Below are 12087 nucleotides of genomic sequence, written 5' to 3'. Positions count from 1 at the left end.
TTTCATCCTTCCCTCGCTCCACCCCTCCCCACTCTGTCCTTCCTCATTTTGCTCTTGTCTCTTCCTCTCATTACTACTACCTTTGTCCTTGTCCTTGTGATCCCTTATTTTCCTCCTCAATGCTTCCTCTCCTGCATACTTTCCTTACTCTGGTTTTTTTTTTAAGATAGGGAAGGCAGGGTTTTGTTTTTGTTTTGTTTAGTTTTTTGTTTCTTTGCATCATGGGTAAAAAAAAACATTCATAATAACCTTTTCAGCATATTGTAATTTAGATATAGAGAAAACTACTCTCTTAAGGCGCACTCACACTGACCATCCGTACCGTGCCCAAGCACGTTTCACGGCTAAAGTCTAGTTCTTCTGACCAGTGTGACTGTAGCGTACCGCTATTAGGCGCGGTACGCTTGCCAGCCACGGACAGTTTGAGAGAGGTGGGCTTCTGTAAAGCACGTTTGCACATGTACGAGCACGAGCGTGCGCACGTGTACGAGTATGAGCACGAGCATGAGGCCTACGGCGGTTCTGACGTCATATTATGTGCGCCTGTTCGGACATTGAAAAAAGAAGGACGGACGTGATGACGTATAGGCTGCAAGAAGCATTCGCGCCGAGGCCCAGGTAGTGTGAGTACAAATGGGCCTGGCCCGTGGGGGGAGAGGGAGGGGGGGACAAGTACCCTAAAGCACGGGGCACGGTATGGATGGACAGTGTGAGTGCGCCCTTAGTTGGCTCTGTTATGGGGCTTTAGAAAAACTAGCCTGTGACAGGAGACTTGGCCAATCGCAGGTCTTGTCAGAAAGAGGGAGTTCCTATTGGCTGTGCTACAAAATGCAAATGCTTGTGCAAGTCCCTTCAGATGGCAAAGCCCGATTCTGTGTCGGAAAGATGCTGTTCCAGCATCGGCAAAAACGCCCTACACTTCAGAAGACGGACTTATCAAAAAGAGAGTCTGACCATAAATGCAGTGGAACACGTGTCCTATCCGTGAAGCGCTCTGCTAAAAGCTCGACTCACCGTTCACCATTCATTCTCAAAGGGCTTTACGTGGAAAACAGGATCATTCTCAGAAATTCATTTGCATTGCATTTGGATATGGATGATTGAAATGAATGACTAATAGGCTCTGTAACTATATGACGCGTGTACATATGGTCATGTCACTCTTGCCTTTATCCCACATCTTCTCCTCTCCTACCATTTCTTCCCTTCCTTCATATTTCTAAGCTCCTTATTCTTTTTACCTACCGCCTGCCCCCTGCTCACTTCAGCACATTTCCATTTAAACTCATTTCACCCACTGCTTTCCTCCCATCTCCTTTGTTCATGTCAAAAAAGGACACACACAGTCCAGTGTGCACTCCTCTCTCTCACTCACACACATACTGTACACACATCTTCTCGCTGCCTTTCAGAGTACTTTCTCTCACTGCTTTCACTAACCACATTTTTTTTCATTTCTGGTCCTTCAGTTCTGTTGCGTTTTTATTTGTCTCTCTCCAACTCTCTTCCTCTTTGAGTGTCCTTGCTCTCCTTTTTTGTCCTTTCTCCCCTTCCCCCCTCCGCTCCCTCCCTAAAGCCACATGTCTATGATTGAATGTCATGGGTTTCCTCTTCTGTGCCTCTATTTTGTCTCGTTCCTTTCTCCTGTAACTCCGGTTATTTTCTCTTTATCTACCCACTACCCCTGTTCCAATTCCCTCCTAAACAACATCATCAGATAGCCTGTCAAGTGTGTTATCACCAAGTTAAAATATTCACACCATTTACTTCCTCCAGTCGTCTCGCACTTAAGATATCTCTTTCTGATGTTATTTTTTTCTGCATTTGAGTGGGTTTGTGGTGAAATGTTAATCTTTTTATACCCATCCTACCTCATCTACTTCTGAACAAGTCAATGATTGCCTACTTTTCCCCGAAGGCATTCTGGTATCTGATATTAGAATAATCTAGCTTTGGGTTATACTGGTTGCAGTTTACCTTAACAGTTCTTTGGCTGCAATGCATTGTGGTGCATTTTATGATACTTTTGGGAGTAGAAATTTCTCTGGACTTCTATGGATTTATCCCTCATAACTGCTGAATGATGGTGCAGAATAAGCCTGACACTGTGTTACAGATTTTTGAAACATTAGACCTAGACTTAGACTTAGACTTCTCTTTACTGATCTCTTTAGGATGAACTCCCGCAAGGATATTGAATTTCCAGCAGCTTACAAAAACACAAGGGCGGTATGAACAATACAGTATAGGGTAACCAATAAACTCTCTCGCTAAATAAATACAGAAAGTATAAAAAAAAACAATAAACAGTAAACGATAAACTCTGCTCTTAAGCTTCATTGTAGCTGCTGGAAACATCTACAGTCGGCCACAGCATAAAAAAGGGTACAGGAGACAGGAACAGCAGAATGTGTATTTATTAGGGCTGTCAATAGAATAAAATATTTAATCGCACAATTGTCCATAGTTAACTTGCAGTTAATCGCAAATGAATCGCACATTTTCCTCTGTTCTAAATGTGACTGTAAGGTATATTTTTCAGGTTTTTAATACTCTTATCAACATGGGAGTGAAGAAATATGCTGCTTTTTGCGAATGTATGATGTTATTATTATTGCACCATCAGAAACAATGACAAATACTGTTCAGAATATTGTCCAGAATAACCTCAAAGGTACTGCATGCTCAAATAATATGCTGAAAATGCATATTGACAATTGATGTAACATTACTTAGTAATACGACCGCAATGTGGTGAAACTAACCAGCGTGGTCTGCCCTTGGCGAGGGGGGGGGAGCCTCTCTGCATCGGCTGTATCTGAGGCTGGACGTACTCCGGTGGTAACTCAATTCACCTGGATGCTAAATGCAGATAACTTTGCTCTTGTTGAAAGAACCATCTGGCTTTGAAGCTGAACTCGCCGTTTATTCATTTCTGCTAAGTAGGTGTGCTTCTGCTTGCCATCCACAATGTTACTGCTGCATCGCTTCCTGATTCCCCAAACTACGGAGTGGGCTGAGGGTCATTATCGCAGAACGTGTGCATGTTAATCGCACGTCAAAAACAATGAGTAGTGTTAAGAAGAATTTGTGCTAACTCATTATTGTTGCATTAACTCTGACAGCCCTAGTATTATATTTATTTTATGATACCCAAATATTGAATCCAGTTTCCTCATCTTTACTAGTGTTTTGCTTTAGCTGTTCACAAGGCATCGAAGGCACAACGTTGAACAATGGAAGGGAAAGAGATTTTATCTGTCAGAACATGTTTTACACGTACACACAGTCACAAGAGATGGGACACATCTTTCTAGTTTTTGTACAATTTTTATGTGCTTTCAAAGTCTAGCGTTGCGAACATATATGCATTCATACAGCATCTCTTCCACCTGTCTATTCGCCCCCCTCTTCCTTCTGTTTTTTTATTGTTACATAATGTCTCTCTTGGTAAATTTTTCATCCTCTGCTGAGGCAGCTGCATAATTTACGATCAGTGTAAGAAGTTTTTTAACCTTTTCTGCTAAACCATAAAGACAAGAATAGATTAAAAGGGCAGTGTTGTTGTACTAGAGGGGGTGGATTCATTTCAACCAATCGCCAGTGCTTTCTGTAGCAAGGCAAAAAAAATTGGTACACAAACGAAAGGGGAAAATCTAAACAACAGTATAAACACAAGAAGGGTATTTTCCACAGTTCATAGATAAATGTGTTTGAAGGAGAATTAAACTCTTTCCACTGACAAATGCATTTCTTTATTCTCCTCACTGCTACCTTAAAACATGGAAATTGGGGACCCTGTAAACATCACCTCTGTGAGTAGTAGACACATTACTATTCATTATGCGTCCGAGGCAAACTTACAATGACTCTGGAATGTTGCGGTGAACAAAAACCCGAGGACCACCTGCTGACAGGTGTGCCAAACTGTGTAAAATAATAAAATTGTTCCGAAGCTTCACCTGAGGTGCTGCAGTCAGGGGTACTTGCCATGAACATATAAAAAAGAAATGACAACGGTACCAAAAATGGCGCCTATTCACTCCTGTGAAAAGCTGCTCAATGGCGCAATCTTCCTTAATGTGCCGCCATTTTAGGTTGCGGAGGTGATCTCCTTTTCCGCGCATGTATGGGAGTGAATGGGCGAATGTGCTTCAGGGCCATCAGACACAACACATACAGGTGAGTGCTATAGTGCCGCGCCTGGTCGCTTAGCCCGTAGTGGTAAACAACAAGAGCCCTGGTCCTGGGGTCCTAGTACTTGCTCCACACAGACCAGATTTTTGCTTGTGCCGCCCCCCACATCATGAAAAAATGCCGACCGGGTGCCCAAAACTGCTGCTGTGGGCCGGTTTGACATCATGTTTCAGGCTGGACTAATTCCTTCAAATATCTGCTGAAACAAAGAGATTAAAACAAAGCCAGAATGAATTTGCTGACAGTTGGTTTGCACAGCTCAATTCAATTCAATTTGAAGTTGAACCCAGGTGTGGTGTCACTTCCCCTGCCCTCCTGTCCCATCCTGTCTGTGTGAGGAGAGAAGAGGAGGAAGAGGAGGTGTCAGAGAGGGGGACAGGTGGGAGTTACAGTATCGATCCACGTCAGGTTGAGATGACCTAAAGACAAGTCCTCTGGGAGACGCTTTCATCCCACTCTAATGATCTGCCTCTGTCCTTCTATTTCCAGCTGCTGTGTCACCTCATTTCAGGTTATTTAAAGGTGCAGTTGGAATTTACAGAAATATTTAATGCATCTTAACTATAAACTGACACATCAACCTGTGGTTATCATCTGCAAATGTTTACATATAATTGCTGACATTCAAACAATTGTCAATCTCTCCCCTGCATGTGTGTGATGTGCTGTAACACTACTTTAAGTTATCTTCAATTGTCCATTTGTCCAAGAAGTAATTATTTTACTTCAATTCACCCAAGACATTATGCATTTTAGAGTAATTTTTTTGTTTGAAATCAGTCCAGCATTTTCTTTTGTGGAGGAACTGGTCATCTGTTTTTCCGAGCACCAAAAATGTACACTTTTTGTGGTATTTTTGAAGAAAAAAGAAAGATTAAACACAGACATCATCCACAGAATCTTAGAGGAAGATGTCACAGTATGATCCAATTTGAAACCAAGGGCATATCGGTGTCTTTTCACTGTAGGTGCCATCATATCCGCTGTCTCTCTTTCACACATTTCTCCCACTCACTCCCATATTTCTGATCTTTTAACTTCATATAAAACAACGGCACTTCTCAGATCTGCTGACCAGCAGCTGTTAAATGTTCTGTGTGGTCAAGGCTCAAACTAAAGCTATGCTTTGACAGTTTCAGCTCCAGCAGCATGAAACAACCTCCTCCTCAGGTCAGTACGTACATTCAAAAAGCTTTAAAACAGTTGGAATAGATTTTCATATTCATAATGTGCTGCTGTGTTACCCACATTTGTTCTGTATTTTACTGCTATTTGTGATTTGGGGAGTTTCACTCTGTTGCTGTGTCTTTCCATCTTTTCTGGTTTTAACAGCATATTACATATAAAGCCCGGTCCACACAAACCTGTTTTTTGGTAGTTTTCTTTTCCTCCTTCCATCTCAAAAAAATCCTGTCCACACAAGCACAAAAAACACACTGTAGTACTGTCAAGAGCATGCCAAACCAACAGGTGGCAATATGAGGGCCAATCACGTAAGCTGAAGATGTTTTTTCCAATCGATTCAAAGATGTTATTACAGAAGGCTACCTGGCTGCAGTGATGCATCGATCGCTCCGTATAGTGCATTAGGACGACTCTGTTTCTTAATTTATGGGAAGAGTAACTAAAAAAATTAGCAATTAGCAGCACCATTAGCAATTAACATTGCACAAAATGTTGCCTCATTGTGACACGGCGCATAGAAAAGGCTACTTTTACAAAGGTACCTGAGGACTATGCCTAAAGCTTAGACACTTATGCTGCATTGGAAGTCAGAATTTCAGAGTCAAAGTCAGAGGATAGTCTCTCTCTCTCTCTCTCTCTCTCTCTCTCTCTCTCTCTCTCTCTCTCTCTCTCTCTCTCTCTCTCTCTCTCTCTCTCTCTCTCTCTCTCTCTCTCTCTCTCTCTCTCTCTCTCTCTCTCTCTCTCTCTCTCTCTCTCTCTCTCTCTCTCTCGGAGTGCATGCTGGGAGTGAGTGTGCTGGGTGCGAGTGAATGGTGGAGCTGAGAGCGTTTGGTTTTTTTTTGTGTTTGTGTGTGAACGTGTGTGTGTAATTGTTTGGAGGGGCAGCGTGCTGCCTGAGGCATAATGCCGGCCGCTGAGGCTCTGCCTGCGGACTTTGAGAAGCTTACTCGCAGACATGCGATTAAGCTTTTCCCCGCAGTGCAGTGTTCAGTGGAGGAGGCTGGACTAGCTGTAGGAGAAGTGGTGGGGTACGACAGTGTTGGGTCTGCCTCACGCATGAACGGGGCCATTGTCCTGTTTTTAGATAGTACGGCTAAGGTTGGCGAGGTGGTGGAGAGGGGAGTGGTTATCAGAGACACCTTCACTCCCGTCTCCCCTCTCGTCAACCCGGCCACGAAAATCATGATTTCAAAGGCTCCCCCGTTCATCAAAAATGAATTGTTGGGGAGAGAACTGTCAAAATACGGACAGATAGTCTCACCCATCAGAATGGTGTCGCTGGGATGTAAATCCCTTAAATTAAAACATGTTGTTTGTCACAGGAGACAGGTTTATATGGTTTTAAAAGAAAGAAACACCGATCTGAACCTGTCTTTTTCTTTTAAAATTGATGGTTTTAATTATGTCGTCTTTGTTTCATCGGAAACGATGAAATGTTTTGGTTGTGGGGGCGAGGGGCACTTGGTCCGGTCCTGTCCGAAGGACTGCGGAGCGCAGCGGGCTGCTGCGGGGGGAGGTCCGCCCGGTGCTGCTGCGGCTCCGGCGGGCGGTCCGCCCGGTGCTGCTGCCGCGGCTCCGGCGGGCAGTCCGCCCGGTGCTGCGGCTCCGGGTGGGGGTCCGGCCGTTGCTGCTGCTGCGGCTCCGGGTGGAGATCCGCCCGTTGCTGCTGCTGCGGCTCCGGGTGGAGGTCCGCCCGTTGCTGCGGCTGCGGCTCCGGGTGGAGGTCCGCCCGTTGCTGCGGCTGCGGCTCCGGGTGGAGGTCCGCCCGTTGCTGCGGCGGCAGCTCCGGGCGGGGGTCCGCCCGTTGCTGCGGCTGCGGCTCCGGGTGGAGGACCGCCCGTTGCTGCTGCGGCTGCGGCTCCGAGTGGGGATCCGCCCGTTGCTGCTGCGGCTGCGGCTCCGGGGGGAGATCCACCCGCGGATGTCACCCCTGCCCCGGTTACCGTGTGGGGCACCCCCGTTGTTGTCGCAAGGCCGGTTTTTTCTGCTCCGGTGGGACCGTCCGTCGCGGAGAATCCTCCCGCGGCGCCGGTCCCCGTGGTTGCGACTAACGAATCAATAAACAATACGACAAACGATATGTGTGAAGAAATGATGGAGGAGGATCTGTCAGAAGACGATCTCCTCAAAATGTCACAGAAAAGAAAGAATATTGAAAGTGGAAAAATAAACAGCAAAGTAAAGAAAACGAGTTCCCAGAGGTCCACTGAGTCAGAGAGTGATCTCCTCCTGACTCAGCTGGACCCTCAGTCTCATACTCTCCCGAAAAAATTAAAGCCTTCCTGGAGCAAACGAAAGGAGCCAGGCTGACTAATGTAGGTGAGTTCTTTCCCGACCTGCACCTTTTTATTAGTTCAGCCAAGCCGCTCACCAGGAAGAGCTATGGAGAGGAAATTTTAACCGAGCAAGAAATATTTAGATTAAAAAAGTTAATACTGAAGGTGAGAGCTCAAATCGTCAATGATGAAGAGGATTGTTAGATGTTTTTATCTTTTACTGACTGCTCTTTTTACTGTTGTTCTTTTTTTTTTCCATGTGTGATTTTAACATCAACACCTTAAACCCGAACGGTGCCAGGTCTGATTTTAAAAGAGCCACCCTTTTTAAACTGATGGAGACTAAAAGAATTGATGTCATGTTTGTTCAAGAAACTCACAGCACTGTAGACAATGAAAGTGACTGGAAGAGGGCTTTTAAAGGGGAGGTGGTTTTAAGTCACAGGTCCAGTCTGAGTGGAGGAGTGGGGATTTTATTTGCTCAGAGCTTTTTACCTTTTTCTTTTACTATTGATGAAGTCGTTCCAGGTGTTTTATTGAAAGTAAAAGCTGTCTTTGAAAACGTTAAACTTGTGTTTTTAAATGTCTACACTCCCACTAATGCAGTGGACAGGGTAGCGCTTTTAAACATTTTAAGTGACTGTGTTAAAAACTGTGAGGATGATGGTTTTATGTTTTTAGGGGGGGATTTTAATTGCACAGTAAATCCAACCCTGGACAGGAACCATCCTGAGCCACACCCTCCCTCATCTCGCACACTCAAACAACTTATGGAGAACCATGAGCTGAGTGATGTGTGGAGGGCTTTTAACAGTCAGCACAGACAGTACACCTGGAGCCACAGTAGGGAGGGGGTTTTATCTCTAGCCAGACTGGACCGCTTTTATTGTTTTAAACACCATTTAAATATTTTTAAGAGGTTCTTTATTCAGCCTGTGGGTTTTAGTGATCATTTTTTAGTCTCCTGTCATGTTTTTATCAAAAACATCCGTTTTAAGAGTGCCTATTGGCATTTTAACACGGCCCTTTTAGATGACCAGGCTTTTAGAACTGCTTTTAAGTTTTTTTGGGAGTCCCACAGAGAGAGCAGGCCTGCCTTCACTAACATACAACAGTGGTGGGACTTTGGTAAGACCCAGATAAAGCAGCTCTGCCAGCAGTTCACTTGTGGTGTCACTACAGACTTAACCCGGTCCATGAAAGATCTGGAGTCGCAGGTGGTGGAGCTGCAGACCTTAGCAGACTCCACAGCAAACCGAGGGCTTTTAGACTCCCTCAAGTCAAAGAAGTCGGCCATAGCCAACCTGCTGGGCGTCTCAGCACAGGGGGCTCTGGTCAGGTCTAGGTTCATGAACATCACACAGATGGACGCCCCATCTCGCTTCTTCTTTGGGCTGGAGCGGAAAAATGGACAAAGGAAGACCATTCACTCTTTACGCACAGGTAGCTGCTCCCAAGTCTCAGACTCATCTGAGATTAGGAAGTATGCTGCCGGTTTCTACAGAGACCTCTTTAAGAGTGAGTGGACAAATAATCCAAATGTGTGCAGCAGCTTCCTCAGCGGTCTCCCTCAGGTCAGCGAGGCTGACAACAGGGAGTTGGCAGCAGAGGTGACGCTGCAGGAGCTCCACACTGCCACCATGAGCCTGCAGAGCGGCAGAGCTCCAGGCATGGACGGCCTTCCTGCAGATTTTTACAAGTCCTTCTGGTCCACCCTAGGACCAGATCTGCTAGAGGTCCTAAACGAAAGTCTAAAGACCGGCAGACTGCCTCTGAGCTGCAGGAGGGCCGCAATAACCCTGCTGCCAAAAAAGGGAGACCTGCAGGAGCTTAAAAACTGGAGGCCGGTCTCATTGCTGTGCACGGATTATAAGATCCTGTCCAAAGCTCTGGCCCTTAGACTGAGGGAGGTGATGGCGTCCATCATCCACCCTGACCAGACCTACTGTGTGCCCGGCAGGCTCATCAGTGACAACGTCACTTTAATTCGAGACGTTTTGGAGCTCTCCAGTTCATTGGGTATAGAGACTGGTCTGATTTCAATAGACCAGGAAAAGGCTTTTGACCGGGTTGAACACCAGTACCTGTGGCAGACTCTGGCTGCTTTTGGGTTCAACCCTGGTTTCATAGCCATGGTCCGGGTTCTCTATAGTGACATTGCAAGTGTTCTGAAAATTAACGGCGGACTGGGCACACCGTTTGAGATCCAGAGAGGGGTGAGGCAGGGCTGCTCTCTCTCTGGGATGTTATATTCGATCGCCATCGAGCCTCTGCTCCACAAACTCAGAGCTAAACTGACAGGTGTGTGTTTCCCCCAGTGTCCTGTGTCTTTTAAATTGTCTGTGTACGCGGATGATCTCGTTGTTTTAGTTAAATCACAAACAGATATTGACTTTTTAACTAACACTGTAAAAGACTTTGGTTTTATTTCATCTGCTAGGGTGAACTGGGGGAAAAGCGAGGCTCTGATGGCTGGGGGAGAGCTGGGGGGTCGGCTCAGGCTGCCTGGTGGCCTACAGTGGAAAAAAGGAGGCTTCAGATATCTTGGAGTCTTCCTGGGGGATGAGACCAATAAAAATAAAAACTGGGACAATGTCCTGGAGAAGGTGAAAGGTCGGCTGGAGAAGTGGAGGTGGCTCCTCCCAAAGATGTCATATAGAGGCCGAACCTTAATAGCCAACAACCTGGTCTCATCCTCCTTGTGGCACCGGCTGGCCTGCGTCGATCCTCCAGTTTCTCTCCTGTCAAAAGTTCAGTCGGTTTTAGTTGATTTTATTTGGGACAAGTTACACTGGGTCCCACAGAGTGTCCTTTTTTTACCTAAAGAAGAGGGGGGGCAAGGCCTGGTCCATCTGGCCAGCAGGGGAGCGGCTTTCCGCCTCCAGTTTATTCAAAGACTGCTGACCGGGCCAAAGGACACTCTGTGGAGACCCCTGTCCCGCTGCATTCTGCAGGGTTTTAAAGGCCTTGGTCATGATTTTAATTTGTTTTTAATGAACATACCAAACATGAGCACATCTCCTTTGCCTGCTTTTTATAAAAGTGTTTTTAGAGTGTGGAGCCTGCTGAAGAAGGAGAGGAGGGATAACGCGGACTCCCTTTACTGGATCCTTCAGGAGCCGGTCCTGTGGGGGACCCGTCTGGACCTTCCCAGCTGGGCAGGTACGAATCTAACTACGAGACTGCAGACTGGGGGGGTTGTTACTCTGGGGCAGGTGGTGGCGCTGACTGGGCCCCAGATGGATGACCCCTCCAGACTCGCTGCCCAGCTGGGACTGACATCAGTGAGGGTCACACAGAAACTCCTGCAACACTGGAAAGAGAGACTCACGGGACACGACCGCCTGCTTTTAAACTCCTCCTTTAATCCAGCAGTGAAAGATGACGATCCCTTTCCTGCCATTTTCCTGGCACCGGATTTTAAAGACTGCTCTGGGTTTTTAATGGATTACACACACCCCGCACCACTGGATGGTACAACAGGAAAAACATTTTACAGAATACTGGTAAAAGCAATAAACAAGACAAAACTGGACAGAAGACCTGACACTCCATGGAGGAGTTATCTGCAACTGGCTCCTGCAGCCAGACCAGAGTGGAGGTCCTTCTACAAGCCTCCACTCTCCAAAAGACATGCAGACATTCACTGGCGACTCCTCCATGGAGTAATCGCAGTAAACTCCTTTGTGTCCACCATAAACCCTGCAGTAGAGGACAAGTGTCCCTACTGCGACCAAAGAGAGACTGTGTTTCACTGTTTTTATGAGTGTCTTCGTCTTTTACCCTTGTTTCTGTTTTTACAAACTGTTTTTACCAAATGTGGGGAGGTTTTTACCAAGCAGCTTTTTATCCTAGGTTTTAAATACACACGCCAACACAAGAACAAATGCCAGCTTTTAAACTTTGTTTTAGGGCAGGCCAAGATGGCGGTGTATTTTAGCCGGAGGAGAAAGGTGGAGGATGGTTTTATTGTTGAACCTGTGACTGTGTGTATTAATATGATGAAGTCCAGACTCCTCATTGATTTTAAGTATTTTAACGCAGCAGGAGATCTGGACTCCTTTCAGCAGGTTTGGTGTTTTAATCAGGCGTTGTGTTCTGTGGAAAACCACACACTGCAGTTTGGAGATGTGCTCATGTGAATCAAGTATTTATTTATTTATTCTTTCACTAATTTATTTACTCTAAGAGTAACAGTGTTAAGTTTTGAATATAATATATCGTTGTTTTTGAAAAAATGAACGAAAAATAAAGTTGATTCAAAAAAAAAAATCTCTCTCTCTCTCTCTCTCTCTCTCCCTCCCTCTCTCTCTCTCTCTCTCTCTCTCTCTCCCTCTCTCTCTCTCCCTCTCTCTCTCTCCCTCCCTCTCTTCTTGGCTCGTCCTCAGTTTCCAGTTGGATCTTGAGGTTTGTGGTTGCAATGAAATGA

Source organism: Echiichthys vipera, assembly GCF_963691815.1.
Source record: "Echiichthys vipera genome assembly, chromosome: 11".
NCBI classification, from domain to species: Eukaryota; Metazoa; Chordata; class Actinopteri; order Perciformes; family Trachinidae; genus Echiichthys; species Echiichthys vipera.
This window is presented reverse-complemented; position numbering follows the sequence as displayed.